A 16,541-nucleotide genomic window follows, 5' to 3' on the forward strand; every position below is an offset into this window, starting at 1 on the left:
GTAACAACAGGGAAGGACGTCAGTCACCCTTTGGCGGAAGGTGGGAGGCAAAAAAAAAAAAAAAAGTCCAATAGGAACTGCAGAGAATATCAAATCCACAAATTTGTAGGGATAAGAGTGCAACATTTTCTCAGTTGCAGCCTGATTTATCGAAATCTCATGTTGGGGAGAACAGAATATTTGCTAAACTAATGCGCTTCTCCGAATAGCTCCCTCATTTCTTGTGGCTTGGCGACTAAAAATTAGAAATCCACAATTATACTGTATAGATGAGCCCTGTTGTAAATTTAGTATATCATCTCCACACTCAGGATACGTATGGCTATGAGCACCCACTTAAGAGCTAAAAATGTAAGTTACCACCCACTTTGTCCTGAATTGGAATCCTACATAATTGCGCTATGCTTTAAAAATCCTCCCTGGAGGAAAGAGTTCAAGATTAAGTCGTTAGTGGGCAATCCTTTCTATGAAGCCAAGAGTCCCTTTGAGCTCTTGGAAGAAGCTGAGTAAATACTTGTTGTTGAACAAATAGAATAAATGAAGGGATAACATTCAAGGAAGAATTCATAGGTGTTGCTTAATCCAAATGTCATACATGGTGAGTTCCAGAAGCTCTAGGCTTACCTTAGAAATAAACACGCATCCCACCATGGGTGTAGGATCTGCAGCAGGGTGATAACTGGTGGGCTAGGCAGCTAGAACTGGGGAAAATGGAACTTGTGGAAGGTCCAGTGGTTTCCAAATCTGGCTGGGCCTTGAAGTCCTATTGTGAACTTTGGGGGGTGGGGGAGAAGCAAACATAACTCACCCACTCCCAGGCCTAACCTCCAGAAGTCACGCACAGCCCAAGGAACCACTGCATTTGTCCATAGGTCGGGAATGCCGGGAATGAAAAGAGGATCAGCAGGTGGAGGTGACTTGGTGAGGGGACAAACCAGAGCAATGGCAAGACCAGCAGAGAGCAAAGAATCACACCTGTTTTGGGGCTTATTTTAAAATTGATTCAGCAAGCACAGAGCACAACACATGGCGTCCCATATTCTGATAGAAATACACCCAGCAAAACTCCTTCCTGCTGATGGGCTCAGGCAGGCTTGAACAGAATTGCAATGCCACTTGTCCTGTGGATTATGGACCCCTGAGCAAGATTACTGTAAGGGACCTAGGGGAGGTAGACGGAACAGCCGGATTTAAAGCCTTCCTGGAGAAGTGATATTTAAACTGTTGGCAGTAGTTTTGCTAGACTAAGGTGTTTGGGATTCTATGCTGTAAATGACCCTTTTCCCAAAGGGGAAGAGGGAGAGGTGCATGGGTTTTGCCTCCAACAACATGCTAGCCCTCGGGGGGGAGGGGGTGGGGAAACTTATTTTCCAAAGGTAATTCTCATTCTCGGCAGGCAGCATGCAATAGGCACCAATAACTACTCTTTGGTTGACTGAAAGATGTTTAATATATGCCTCATTAAGCAGAATTTTCATTCTCTGAGAATGCTTATGTGCCTTATTTTTGTTTTTATTAAAAACAAAAAATTGGGGGAGGGGCGACAAAGCGGGAAATCTGCTAGTTCGCTCTCCATGTTTTTTCTCCTTGGTGATTCTTTGATTTTCACACTGCACCTGTTGGATGACTTCCTCCCTGGATCCCAGCCTCCTCTGATCACAAAGTGAGCACAGCCCCCAGAAGCAAGAAGGTTTAGAACTAGTCTTTTTCTTCACACAGCTTCCAAAATAGAGCCACAAGGATGTGGGAAAGGAAGGATTTTAAGCATCTGTGATGTCTGTCTGGTCCGTCTTTAACACGGAGAGGCCTTCACAGTCCTGGTAAGATGCAAAATAGCCAATGTCCACAGGCTAGAGGTGCTGTTTCTAAGACTGTTCTTTCTGCTTATTTTTACTGCTGGTTTGTTTGCATCTCTGCAGAATATATTCATGAGATAGAAAAGGAATGTGTTTTTTTTTTTCTCTCCCTCCTTTAAAGATGCCAAATCCAGGTGGGGAGTAGTGATCTTGATGAATTCTAACACTTGTCAATTTGAAAATGTTCAGGGAAAACAAATGAAAGAGAGGATGGGTTTGTTTATGTGCTATCCTTCAGTGATTCAAAGCTGCAGACATCTTTCTCACTACACTTTTGAAGTTGAGGGTTGGAACTGAATAATAGACAACCTTCCAACATAAAGCATTATCAAGCTTGAGGGATTTTTTTATTGGATTTTTTGATATTTCATTGTTTTTCTAGCTTGCCTTTGTCTTTGATCACTTATTCCTCTGACAAAAATTTGGTTATGTTACTGCTTTTCTCTTTCCCCTAAGCTGATGTTGCATGATGGGAGTTCTCTTTTTTTTTCTTCCTTCATTTTTCTTACTAATTTTATTGGTTGCAAATATTGATCTAGGTCTAGAGAGTTTAAATATACCCATCCATTGTATATCTGCTTTTGTTTTTTTCCTTCAAATATTTTCAGTTTTCTTTTAAAATTTGTTCATAGTAAAGAATTTTAATGATAAATCCTGGTAACCTCAAGTGTTGGGCTAAAGCTTATCTTGGTAAACCTTTATCAATGTTTTGAATTAATAGCTGAGTGATATTGTGGAGAATGGTGTGTTTAAAAATCTTATAGTGTAAACTATTTTCAAGTGTCCTCAAGTACTTCAGAAAACTCCATTTCCATCCTAGCACTTGATAAGGTAATGGTGATTCTCCTGTGTTCCTTAGAAAATGAGCCTAAGACTCCACTGACCATTTGTTAGTTTCCCATAGGTTGGAAAGTAACAAGATTGCTTTAAAAAAAAAATCTATAATTCAGTATTTTCACTAATCCAACTGAGCTTTCTCTCTACTTTTTCCCGTTGGTAATGACAGGAATTACTTTTTTTTTTTTTTTAAGATTTTATTTATTTATTTGAGAGAGCATGAGTTGGGGGGCTAGGGTCAGAGGGAGAGGGAGAAGCAGCCTCCCCACTGAGCAGGGGGCCTGACCAGGGCTCGATCCCAGGACAACCTGAGCTGAAGGCAGGCTCTTAATTGACTGAGCCACCCAGGTGCCCCGACAGGAATTACTTTTTAAAAACCTCTGAGAAAATGAGGGTGGTCCAGCCACATTAGGGAGGAGGAAGTGTGGGGTTACCTTGGAAGGTCCTGAAAGACCCACAAGTCAGAGGCATGGTGATCTCCTGACAGTCAGCCTCTGTCCTGGTGTTTCCAGAAAAGATTTCTGTTTTTTTCCTAAGGCCAAAATAAGTTGCCATTAGCTCAATAAGACAGTTATGTTAAGAATGGGGGTGGGGGGGGAGGCATTTTAAAAACATGTCCACACGATAGCCAAAAGGTAGAAGGAATCCCAGTGTCCCTTGACAAAATGTCGTCTATATGTAGGGTGGGCTATTCAGACTTCAAAGAGATGCTGACACCTGATAAATATGGATGAACCTAGAGGACCTTATGCTCAGTGACATAAGCCAGTCACAAAAGAACAAATAATTGCATGATTGACTTGTATGAGGTACCTGGAGTAGTCCAATTCCCAGGCACGTTAGAATGGTGGTTGCCAGGGGTTGGGGGTGGAGGAAATGGAAATTCATGTTTAATGGGTAGAGTTCCAGTTTTGAAGAATTAATGTGGCTGGATTGTGCTGATAGTAACACAACAACGTGAATGTACATAATGCCACAGAACTGTACACTTAAAAATAGTTAAGGTGGTAAATTTCCTTTACACTTCACCACAATGAAAAAGAAATCTACAACAAAAGGGAAAAACTGATGTTTTTTTTTAAACTTACAAGTTAAACAATGTAAAACAAGTTGGTTATGTTAGCTAATTTTGAATGTTTATATATGTACTATAAATAATGTTTAACATTACGGCACCATTTAAAATAAAAAAAAGTATGAAATCTTGATGACAAGTAATTGCATTTAATGTAAAGAAACCAAACAAGCCCAATCAGATTTTTCCGGTTTGTGGTATTTGTGTCCTGCACATGTTGTCATTTGGATTCCTAACATAAAGTAAATAAACTGCTCTTTTTTTTGAATTTGGGATTCCTGGAACACGTGAGAACTGATGCATGTTCCGAAAAAAAAGGATTGACCGATGTGCTACTTAAAGTTGATAAGCTCGTGGAGCATCTGGGGATTTAACAGGCATGTTCTGACTTAGGGACCCGAGACACTGCATCCTAACAGAGTTCACCTTCAGAGGGACTTGAATGGGTGGGCTCTCCCCACTGCTAATGTTAGGATCCCTCTGAAGGCTTGTATTGTCACTCACCTTTTCTCTTGCCGCTTGGAGCTTCTGCAAGATCCAAGCTGTTGTCATCCGAGTCCTCTTGACCTTGAGGATTTTGGCAATGTAAAACCACCCCCTCACCTCCACTGTTGCATTAAAAGGGAGGTGTAGTGCCCACCTTTAATAGGAAGCCTCTGATCCTTTTATTTTTTATGGTGATGTGCTTGTTATTGAGGGATAGCTGACTAAGTTTAGTCTGATTATGAGCAATGATACAATGATTAAAGTAGGAAAAAAAAAATCACTCTGCTCTGTTTCAAGCAATAGAACCTATTTCTGTGAAAGTTCTTAATTGTGTCCATGCTACTTGATCATGGATAGTTCGGATAGAATTGTTTTTGTAGTTAGGCAGTGTTGAGGGGAAAGAAACATGGCCTTAAAGCATTGTGTGGAAGGCAACATTCTTATACAGCCCTCAAGATCCCCTCTCTGACCCTTACTGCCTGTGTATTCTGGGTAATCCTTGGCACTGTGAATATGGAGTTTCAGTTGACCTTAAGATAGGGAGATGATCCTCATGAGCCTTACTTAATCACATCAGCTCCGTTAAAAGCAGAGTTTTGTCTTGGTGATGGAAGAGCGCCTAGAAGGATTTGATGCACCCTTGCTGGCTTGGGACCTCAGTCCTGTAACTACAAAGAACTGAATTCTAATGATGAAAATCAGCTTGGAAATGGGTTCCCTCTCCCCATTCCCCCAGCATCCTGATGAAAACTCAGTCCAACCAACACTAGATTTCAGCTTCATGATGTGCTGAACTTCTGATCTGAAGAACTGAGCCTAATACATGCCTGTTGAAGCCACTAAACACGTGGTAGTCTGTTCTACAGGAATAGGAAACCAATACACCTTGCATCTTTGTGTGTGAATGCATTTCAAGAGCATACCAACTGTAGGGGTGCCTGGGTGGCTCAGTTGGTTAAGTGTCTGCCTTCAGCTCAGGTCATGATCCCAGGTCCCCATGGTGCGCTCGCTGCTCAGTGGGGAGTCTGCTTCTCCCTCTCCCTCCGCCCCTCCCCTGGCTCATGCTTTTTTTTTTCTCTCTCAAATAAAATTAAAAAGACTATACAAGCTGTAGTAGTAAAAACAAGCTAAGGCTGCTTAGCCAGCTGAACAAAGAAAGTCCATCTCCCTTATACACAATGGAAATTAAAAAAAAAAAAATCTTGAATATGTAAGAAGTCAAACAGTGGAAAGAATGTAGATTTTTGAGAGAAGAAACCTGAGCAAGTCTTAGCTCTTTTATTTCCTAGGTGAGGCAAGTGGCTCCTGCCTCTGAGCCTTATCTATAAAACAGAGGTTGACTAATGGCATCCCATTGTAACCACTAGTTATACTCTCCATGTAGTGCACTCAACTCCTCTCCATATCTCTCCATGCAGCCTCCCCCTCACCCACTAGATAGAGTATGAGGGGTGTTTGTTGCACATGTTTTTAGGGTAGTTTTCTGAAAGCAGTTGAAAATTTTCTGCATTTTTTTTTTTTTGGACCAGTCAAAAATGTTCCCCTGTCAAGAACATCAATAATCTGATGTTTGCACCAAAAAGCCCTATCAAAATCTATTACTTAGATAAAATGTCTGAAATCTGCTCTAGTTCTACAAAATGAATGTGCATCAATAGTTTTTATCTTTTTAAAATCCAGAAATTCCCTTCCTGTGTGTTTAAAATATAAAGGTAGTAAATGATCTTTAAGATCTGTTTTTGAAACCTAGCATGATTTTAACTAGAAGTATTTCTCTGCCTGGGACAACGCATCACAATTTCTTCTTGGTGTGTTTTTGCAGCCCTTGTGCATCACGGTGCATGAGCCTGGTCCCTTGCTCTTGGTTATATGTCCATCCAGCTCTGTGTGTCTGAATGCTGGAGTCTTAAAGGAAAGGGTTGCATGGGGCTCTCCAGGTGGCTCATATTTTTTTCTTTGAGAGGACTCTTCCTTGAGCTTAAGGCTCTTATTCACACTGTGACATAAAAAATCTGCAGAAAGTTAAGGATGCTTCACTGACAGTATCTCAGGAATGTGATATTTCAGAGGGAAAATGGTACTCTTGGAGAGTTCTTGCCCTCAACACCTGGAGCTGTTTTCTCTGTTACCAGCTAGCTGCTCATATTCATAAATAGGACTGGAGGGCGGGTGGGGGGGGGGGGGGTGGTCCCAGCATTGGAACCACCAGGAACATGGTAGAAAGGATTTGTCAGTCGTTAGAACAGGAGAAGAGAACCACCTCTTCAACCACCTCCTAGCATGTGAGGAGCCTCCTCTAGGAATGTCTTCCAGTGTAGAGAACAAAGTTGCCTACGTGGCCAGGGGTTGGAAGTGCCTTGGTCATGTGGTTTCATGACTCCATCACAGACATCAGACATTAATAAACCTTTCCGTCAACCCATGGGGCATCCCCACAGTCCACACACCCCGCCCCCCCGCCCACCACTGAGCAGATCTGTGGTGTGAGCAGTTTCCCCTCCCTCCATCCCTTGTAATTCTGCCTCATTTGGCGTTGGGCTTGTGAAAATAACTTTTGTGGAGCTATTGTTTCTTCTGTCATTTTTCAAGAATACCAGAGGATAGCAGGGAGGGGAAAGGGATCACAGCTCCCACACAAAGCAGATGCCTTGTTGAGAGTGTTTTTTAGCAGCGATATTCTGGGAATAGCGGTCTCCTTTTTCTTGTCCATTCTTCGCCATTAGTAGAAGTGACGTATTCTCTGACAGTGGTTCAGGGACCAGAAACCTCAGGATTCTCATGGTCTGGCACATTTTTTGGAGCATGCTGTCTTGCCGTATAGGCCATGACGCTCATCAGCCATTGCTGCCATTTCATCCTAGTGAAAACCACCCCAGTGCACCATTCTTGTAGGGTTACAGCACAAGTCCTTCTTTGGATTTGTAGCTTGGTAAGCACTTTGTAGACGGTTAAGCCTTAAGCAAATGAAGCTTCAGTCATTCAACCATTTTATTGAGCATTTAGAGCTTACTTTTACGTGCCTCATTCTTCATACCTGTGTTCTAAGATTGAGGGGACCAGAGATCAGTAAAAGTGTGCAAAATTGCCAGTGATCCATTGTCAATAGAAGCAGCCACTCCCAAGTTACAGGTTGCCTAGCTATCCACAGTACCGAATTCCAGAGTTTTAAAATGGTGGCGATGACCTTCCAAGCTGCAACATTGAACCAGGGTACCATCTTCAAAGGTTCTGGCACTGTGAAGTGGTGTTTGATGGGAGGATATACCTGGTGTCTCCCTGACGTGATTGTGGATGCTTCCTTCCTGAGGCAATGTTTATTTAGCAGAACTGGGATGTCGCCTGAAGTCTTGGGTTTGAAGACTTGTTTTCTCCTCTCTCGGCAGATTATTTTTGTTCTGGGGGCATCGGTTTCACTATATGAGAAATGGGTATAATAGCTTCCACAGAGGGCCTTGTGGTTATTACATTGTAAAAAGAATTGCCAGGTACTTAGTGGGTAGTAAGAGTTAACTCTTTGTTCCAGGTTTGCTCTTTAAACGTGAGACATTATTTTCTCAATGTGAACTTACTCCCTTCTAGATAACAACAGAAATAATGCCAAATTATATTTCATATAATGGCCATAAGTGTGTAACTCATGGCCTTGACTCTGCCAGAGCATACATGGACAGGACATTTCCCTTCTCTTTCTGGTAATGTTTCTAGGTATGCATTGGGGTGAGTCACAAAGAATAGACCCCGGAAGGGGCTCAGCAAAGGCACAGAGGAGACTGTCAGGTCTTCTTTTTGGGCGTCATCTTCATCTTAGGAGAATGAGGGGTGTCCCCTATGCAAGCTAGAGTTTTGACTTCCCTTGGCTTTTGCTTTCGGTGTGAAGCCACACATAATGAAGCTAATGAGGAAATCACCATCTTTCCTTCTTCCTTCAGAACAGGGGAGAGACACCTGCTCATGAATGCTGGCTGCCGGCAGTAGCTTGGGGGAGTATCTTTGAGGTCAAGGCTGCTATGGCAATGCCGTGTCCGAGTGTCCATTTTTGTTGCAGTTCCTTGGCTCCAGACAGGCCCCATCCTTCAGTCCAGCATTGCATGCGGCTCTGTGTTGGCTTCCTCCCCTGCCTGCTGAGAGGGCCAGGGTCACTGCACTGCCAGGGCCCAGCCTGTGGCTGTGCGGGAGGGCTCCCTTTGAGATCTTCAGGCGAGTCTGAGCACTTCTCCTGCAGCCTACCCTGTCTCATTGTTTCAGCTCTCCTTTTGCTGCTGGCCACTTCCTTTCCCTGTTCTTGTGTCTTCAGAGATGCATAATCTCCACTGGGTCCATGGACTCTAAGGGCTCAAGATCTACTTTAACTTGATCATCTTCTTTCTTGACTTCTTTTTGTTCTTGTGTCATAGGGTAAGAACTTAGACCATAGAGAGTGAGAAATCTGTTGCATTGTAGGGAGGTATGGGACATCAGTAGGGCCCAGAGGGGGTGAATGGGACATTGGTGGGGCCCATTGGGAGGGAATGTTCATTACAGAAGAAACCAGAAGATTCCAAGTGCTCTCTGCTATTTTCTAATTGGAAGTCTTTTGACAAGCAACTTCTTTTAAGCTTTGATTTCCTCATCTTTCAAATAGACATAACATCAGGGGTGCCTGGGTGGCTCAGTCAGTGGAGTCTCCGACTCTTGATTTTGGCTCAGGTCATGATCTCACGGTAGTGGTATTGTGAGCCCTGTGTTGGGCTCCGTGCTCAGTGGGGAGTCTGCTTGAGATTCTCTCTCTCCCTTTTCCTTTGCCTCTACCTGTCGTGCCCCCCCAACAATAAATAAATCTTTAAAAAAATAGTCATCACATCTATTTAATCTTCACTATAGGGCCGCTGGGAAAATCAAGTGAGATAAAATATGTGTAAGAACTTTGCAAGTTGTAAAATAAGTTAACACCCATTCAAGGCAATGTGCTCAGTGCCATGGGAGAACTAATCCACATAGAATATTGAAAAAATGTGCAGGATTTAAAGTGAGAAGACTTGGCATTGAGGCCCAGGTGTGGAGCTTATTAGTGGTGAAACCTTCGGCAAATTATTTAACCTCTTAGAGGCATAACTTTCATTTTGCCTCCCATTATCTCTATTAAAAAAATAATGTGATAACGTATTATCTAAAAGATTCTGGGTAATGCGAATGTTCGCTTTTTTATTATCCTCCAAAATTGTTTAGTGATTCAAAGAAACAATTTTTGTATATGTGTGTGTGTGTGTGTGTATATATATATATATATATATATATATATAAATCCCATTTGTGGAATCGTGGGAAAATAAGGAGTACATCTTGTGATCCAGGTTGCAACTAACATAAAGGGGCTTATTTTGGAATTGAGAAGTTAACAGGACACCAGTCAAGTTCCTTCAGCTTCCACATAGATAATAGTTCTCTCAGCTAATTAAGCACATTCTTTCATTTTTGTAGGATCTTGAGATGAAGGAAAAGTTCTCTATTTCATCCCTCTTCATATTTAACAAACCTGGTTGGATCCTTGCGATAACTTAAAAAAAAAAAGTCCTTTGGTATCTTAATGTTCCCAACTTTAAAAGTAGATTAAAAACACGTGTCTTAGTAGTGGGATTGTTGGAAAGGCAATGTGAGATGATTTATGGATAGGTTTTGGAAACTTAAAAGCTAATAAATACATTATTACTATTGTTTTAATATATTTAGAACCAAACATATATTTTTGTCCAAACTACTTTGTTTAAAACAGGCTAAAAAATACCTAAACAAAATAATATAAAACTCATTTAGAATTCACGTTAAAGATGGGTTTCATTATGGTGGCCTTGAATTTAATAGTTCACAATGATAGGAAGTGCAGTTGAAGTAATCTCTCTAAATAATAAAAACACAAATTTTAATACTGAAACATTATTGGATAACAGAGGAAAATGGACACCGTGCTAGCCAGAAACATAAAGGAATCAATAGAAGTACAACTTTAAGGAGTGGGTCAAACACATATCTGTCTGAAAAAGTCAAATGGACAGATACCAAATAAAGATGCTAAGGATTTGGTCAATGTTAACAGCAATTAAGAATTAAGGGTTATGTTGAATTTTGTGCCTCACTGAGATTGGACCTTCTCACATAAGTGAGATATTTTCAAGGATTCATATTATTGCTTCAATTTTTTAAAAAAATTTTATTTATTAGAGCGCGCGCATGAGCAGGGATGAGGGGCAGAGGGAGAGGGAGAAGCAGGCTCCCCACTGAATAGGGAGCCCGAAAACAGGGCTCAATCCCAGGACCCTGAGACCATGACCTGAGCCGAAGGCAGACGCTTAATCAACTGAGCCACCCAGGCGCTCCCTTCTATTTTTAAACGTCTGGGTAATTGGGTGATTCTGTACTATTAGCTTGTTGGTAATGATCGTTAGACTTTTCTGCTGTTTTACAACAGGTGCTTCTGGCTCCTGCTAAAATAGAAGACCTCATAGTGTGATGAGAGCCATGCCCATCTGAGGCCAGACACCTTCCCCATGAGTTTAACAAAAGAAAACAAAACCTTTCCTCTTGCCAGCAGTTACCACCCCCTTCCTGCACCCCCTGTCTTTTCTAGTCTGTATAGAGCATTGGGAAAGTGAGGAGGAAGGCTCATCAGCTTTATATCAGAAATGAGAGGGAAAATTCCAAGATACTCACCCATAGAGATTGAGGGTGCCTGCAAGAATGCAAAAACCGGTGTTGGGATTTCCTGGTTAAATGTCTGCTCAGGCAGACATGCCTACCTCTCCCTATGCCTATTTGGGTTGGGGAAGAAAGAACTGAGAGGCATGACAGGAGAAGGGGCTACCAGTGGAGCAGCTCACATATTCTCTGTTTAGTTTGGCAGGGACATGGGAGCTCTCCAGGGGTGAAGTGAATACTGTGAATGGTAGATGATCTTGATCCATTTTGTTGGACTATCCCTACAAGGCTGTCTTGTGGTAATGGGAGCCAAGGGGTGGGTGGAAGAGGTTGGGCCAGAGCTGGCTGGGGTCAGACCTACATCAGAGAAGCTGTGTGGTGAGGAGATCCCTCAGGAAAATTCAGACACCACCCAGCATTAGAGGAGTCATGGCCAGCTATGTAGACAGACATTTGTCTTTCCTCCCAACCAGTAGCTTGCAGGAGGAGTATGGACTGCTCAGAGCAGGGAGGAGGAGAGTGAGTAAAAGAGTAGATCCCTGGGGCACCTGGGTGGCTCAGTTGGTTGGCATCCGACTTGTTTTCAGCTCAGATAATGCTCTCATGGGTTGTGAGATGGAGCCCCGCATTGGGCTCAATGCTCGGTGGGGAGTCAGCTTGAAGAGTCTCTCCCTCTGCCTCTCCCCCAACTTGAGCACGTGTGTGTGTGTGTGTGTGTGTGTGTGTGAGAGAGAGAGAGAGAGAGAGAGAGTGTGCAGGAGCAGAGGGAAAGGGACAAGCAGGGAAGAGCAGGGAGCCCATCCTGGGGCTGGATCCCAGGACCCGGAGATCATGACCTGAGCCGAAGGCAGATGCTTAACCGACTGAGCCACACAGGTGCCCCTCAAATAAATCTTAAAAAAAAAGTAGATCCCAGCCCTCTCTGTTTATAGTGGGGTCACAGGTTTGTCTGGTGTCAGGTGGGGGCTTGCATAAACCACAGTTGAACTTGAGAATAAAAAAATTAAATTGACCTAGCGTTTTACTAACCCAAAGTCATCCCCAAATTGTAGGATCTGCACAAGATGCTATTAAAGATGGAAAAGGCGTGGAAAAAATAGCAATTGGTAGCTCTGATGTGAATAAAGCCAAGCCATTTCCTGTTAATTGCTTGTGAGACGCTAACACTCAGTAAATGCAATTTCACAGATTCTCCCTCTTTTGTTGTTATGACACCAGATACTCATTCCATATCCAAATCCATGCCAGAACTGCTGGTGTTCCTGATTAGGCTCCAGGAGGAGTTGTACTGTTGTTAAGCTTGTGGCCCTTCTGCGTGTTGTGTATGGTGTGCATGGTATCTGAGGGTAAAGATGACCCACGACTCTAGATGTTTCTTTAAGTGAATTATCGGTGATAATTTGATGGCCTCGTTGTGCCTGAGTGGAAATGTCTTTTTGAGAGTTGGATTTCTGTTGTCAATAGTGTATTGGGCGGATCCCTGAGACCTATAAGAGGCAGATGTACATAATGCAGTTGAAGGAGCCTCGGTGCTCCCTGTTTGCTTAAGGAAGACTGTGAGCATTACATGATACCATGTCAACACAGCTTAATAAAAAGCCCCCTCATAAAGGGAGAGACAGATACAGCATGTCTCTCGTAACGTTTTCCAGAGAGTCTGTGAATGAATTGAGAAGTGGATCCAGGATTTCATGTATCAGCACCATAGGTTTTTTTTATCATTTCTATAATCCTTTATTTTTTTCCCCGTTGCTGTCAAGATTTTAAAGGGGGATTATAGTCTGAGTTAAAGAGAGCAGGCCATGCAGGCATACCACACAAAGTTGTTAAATCTCAGAGGCCTGAGATTTCTTGGCTCCTTTTAAGTTTCGGAAGCCGAGCTCTCCTAGGGAATGCTATTAGGAATCGGCTTCATGGAGAAAATGTAGCTTCTGGGCAGTTAGCTTCTGAAGATGAGAGAGGATAATAGGCTGGTGACCGGGACAGGGAAAGTTGCTTCAGGTTTAGAAAGTAAAGGGAGCGAGCAGGGTGACTGCGGCGTGCGCCTCTTCCTGTAATAGGCAATAGTTGGTAGCGGGACCGAGTGGTTCTCCAGATCGAGTTCATCTTCCACTGAGCGCGTCTTCGCAGTTTTGACAAAGCCTGGCTACCCTCTCACGGAGCGTCTGTCTCTTTGTGCCCTGATTGCTAGGGCTGTGCTATCCACTTGGCCAACTGCCCACTTCCTTTGGGTCTAAAAGGAGTAGTTTAATTTAAATCAGATCGTATCGATTTAGGGCTTGGCAAAAAAATAAAAATCTGCAGAGGTGCTTTCCTTCCTCTTCCTCGCGCCGTCAGAGGTCCCGTATCCCGTGGATACATCCGAATACACGTGCAAGCAAACCTCGGGTGTGAGGGTAGACAGGGAGGAAGACTGTCCCATCCGTGCTTCCCCGAGGGGCAAGTTCAAACCTAGGTCCTGGCCGAAGACGACACAGGTGAGGACGACGAGGGGTAGCACTCGGAGTTATTTTAGGGAGGGCTTTTCAGGACAGTGTCCCCCACTCAGGACGTGGGAGAAGCGGAACACCTCAGTGGCCGCCCCGCTCAGGCTCTGGGCTGACGCATGTTTATTTTGCTTCACAGGCCTTGAGTCCGTCACTTTGTGAAATGTCAGTCCTCATACGGAGATGGACTTAGTCCGGCCCCAAAGCTACTGGGAGCCTAGTTAGAAAGCCACGTAGCGCGCACACGCACACGCACGCACATGCACGTGCGCATGCACACAGGCACCGACGCCTCTCACGAAGAGCGTTGCTGTCTTTCGCGAAGCGGCTCGCCAGGCGAGTGCAGTTATCTTGCGGGGAGTCCTGTGCCGCAGGGCTAAATTAGAGGAGGGAGAAATCTGAAATTCCGTGAGACTGCAGGGCACAGCAGCGGTGTTCTGGGGGCTGTGGAGGGGGACAGGAGGAATAGTGAGCTCCGGGCTCTTGCCTCCATGCGCTTTAGTGGGCGGTGTGTGGGTATCCTGAGTGCTTGAGTAGGTGCATTGCTCCCACTGGCGTGTTAGATCGTGGGGCTTGTGAATGTGTTCGCTGGGACGTCGTGGAGGCTCCCTGTGCCAGACGTAGGGGGACAGATACGCGTGGCTCTTGAGTTTCCGTTTCCATGTCCCCTGGAATTCTGTGCTAGAAGAGCTCATCTGCTCCGTATTTTACAGATGAGGAAATTCGGTCCCAGAGACGGAGCGATTTGCCCCTTCCCCTGAGAGGAGCCGGCAGTCAGTGCAAAACTCTAGGTCTTCTGATTCAGCCCAGCGCCTTTCCCCGAATGTCACACGGTTTCTCTCATCATCTTGAGATTTGCTAGAGCCACAGGACTGCATAGTGGTCGTGCGTAAGTGGATTTTGGCGCTGCAGCTGAGTTAACTCATGTCAGCCTAAGTCTTGAGCCGGCTTCCGCAACACGGGGTGAGTGGCCACTGCGGGGGTCTCAGAATTGGGTGCGCGGAGGATATCCTCGTCCCCCGGGGTAGTCCTTCCTGCTGTCCCCTGTGTGTACTCCTCTGCCGCCTCTTGTCCTTTCCTCTTTGAGGCGGGGCGGAAGGGGTGGAGCCCCCCGCTGAGCCGAACTGGAGCCCGTTGAATGGCGTTGATGGAGACATCTTGAACATTCAGGGTGTTAGTTTTTAGGTGGATATAGTTCTGTTCTGCGAGCACTTGCTTGACATGCTCTGAGACCATGAAGGGGCACTGTCCATGCCAGCAGTGACGAGGATTCCCTGTGCTTTCTCCAGGGTAGAACTTCTCTTGAGAATTGGCCTTGCCCCGCAAACTCCTCACGTCTCTTAACTTTCTTGGCTGGCAGATCTTGTGCAATGGATTTTACTGATAAGGTACTAAATTTAAATCTTGCAGTTATACAATGGGATAATTTAAAGGAACTTCCACCATTTTACGCCAGGACTACAGTAAGTCCCAGGCTCTGTCGGATTTAGAGTTTTTTTCAGTTGTGGTAAGGGCTCACCTTCCATGTGTTCTGATTTTAGTCCGCAGTACAAAGTGTATCAAGATAATTAACTGGATTTAGGGATCCACATAGTGAGATGATTTCTTTTTTGCGAGAGCCACACTGGCCCCTTTCACTTGGGTTAAGTTAGCCTCACTCACAGCTCCTCTTAATTTTGTCTCCTGGGCTCATTTTTAGAGAACTATTCCATTTCCTAACTTTTCAAAGGGCCAACCGAAGTTGGCTCCAGTTGCTTTCCTGTATGTGTGCCTAATTTCTCACAGCCCTTTTCCCAGGAACACCCCGCTCAGTTTGGGCTGCCTGAGGTGTTTCAGCTTAACACACTGGTGCTGTTGATTTTCCTGTTCTGCCTTTTCTGATACGGCCTCTGGGGTTCCCTCCTTTCCTTCCCTGCTCCCTTGGTCCCAGGTACTGGTTGCTCTTTTGGCTTCATTGTCTGTTAGGAGTATGGGCAGCTGGGAATTACAACGCTTTTGCTTCTGGTTCTTCTTCCCCCTGAGGGCTGGTGTTAAAGAGGAGGACTTGGAGGGGCGCCTGGGTGGCTCAGTTGGTTAAGCGACTGCCTTCGGCTCAGGTCATGATCCTGGAGTCCCTGGATCGAGTCCCGCATCGGGCTCCCTGCTCGGCAGGGAGTCTGCTTCTCCCTCTGACCCTCCCCCCTCTCATGTGCTCACTCTCTCTCATTCTCTCTCTCTCAAATAAATAAATAAAATCTTTAAACAAAAAAAAAAAAAGAGGAGGACTTGGAGGCAGAGAGCTGGAGAACAGGAGGGAGAGGAGGCAGGGCAAGGCAAGCAAGAGTGCTGATCAGCCCTTCCTTCAGCCAGATGTTAAGCACGAGCCGAGTAAATGAAAGCAGGCTTTCTCTCTGTCCCTACAAAGCCCCTTTCCTCCTTGTAACTGCCTTGACCCCTTAGCTACTCCTTCCTTTCTGGGTTCTATAAATGATGAGCATTTGTTGCCTCAGGTATATGCGGAATTAAAAAAAAAAAAATCTCTGTAGGCCGGTCTGGAATCCTAATCCCTAATTATGATTACTGTTTCTATGAGAAGCTGTATTCTGAGTTGCAGATAAGTTACAAACATTCCTTAGGAGTGCGAACCATCTGCATGTTGAGGTTAAGTAAAGACATCCTTTGTTGCTGGGTCTTTTTAAGTTTGTACTGCATTTTAGAATCTAAAGATTTGACAGATAGTTGTGAAGGTATCAGAATGGGCAAAAAGCCTATTCTTCTCTGGCATTAAATCTCCTTTGCTATCTCTGCAACTTCTGAGATGTCTACATTTTCCTTTCCCTGAGTATCTTACAGAGGATCATGTCTTGGTCTTTGGATAACTGTGCTTTAAGAATACAGCATATAGCTGGGGACTTGCTTTTAAAGTATTACACAGAGTTTTCTCAATTTAGAATACTTTTTTTTTTCCCCCTTGGCTGACTTCACTAAATACCGTAAATTCAAGAAGAGCTCCATGGTTGCGGATCTGGTATCGATTATCATTAATTCTTCCTTTTATGACTTTGCCACTTAAATACACATTTAGAAACAAACCAAATAAACATTAAATAGCATAACTAGATCTTTGACTTGGGTGGTCCAGTGAGTTTCAAC

At 44.2% G+C, this 16,541-nt stretch overlaps 1 long non-coding RNA gene across 2 annotated transcripts in view; it reads left to right on the top strand.

The window, feature by feature from the left end:
* Window positions 1-1,652: 1,652 nt before the first annotated feature.
* Window positions 1,653-16,541, top strand: part of LOC116645021 — a 256,157-nt gene continuing 241,268 nt past the window's right edge. For both annotated transcript variants that reach the window (XR_004301868.1, XR_004301869.1), the window contains exon 1: window positions 1,653-1,820. This is a non-coding gene — a long non-coding RNA (uncharacterized LOC116645021). The remainder of the gene's footprint in view (window positions 1,821-16,541) is intronic.

The sequence above is a fragment of the Phoca vitulina genome, unplaced genomic scaffold, assembly GCF_004348235.1.
Source record: "Phoca vitulina isolate PV1807 unplaced genomic scaffold, GSC_HSeal_1.0 scaffold31, whole genome shotgun sequence".
Taxonomy (NCBI): Eukaryota; Metazoa; Chordata; class Mammalia; order Carnivora; family Phocidae; genus Phoca; species Phoca vitulina.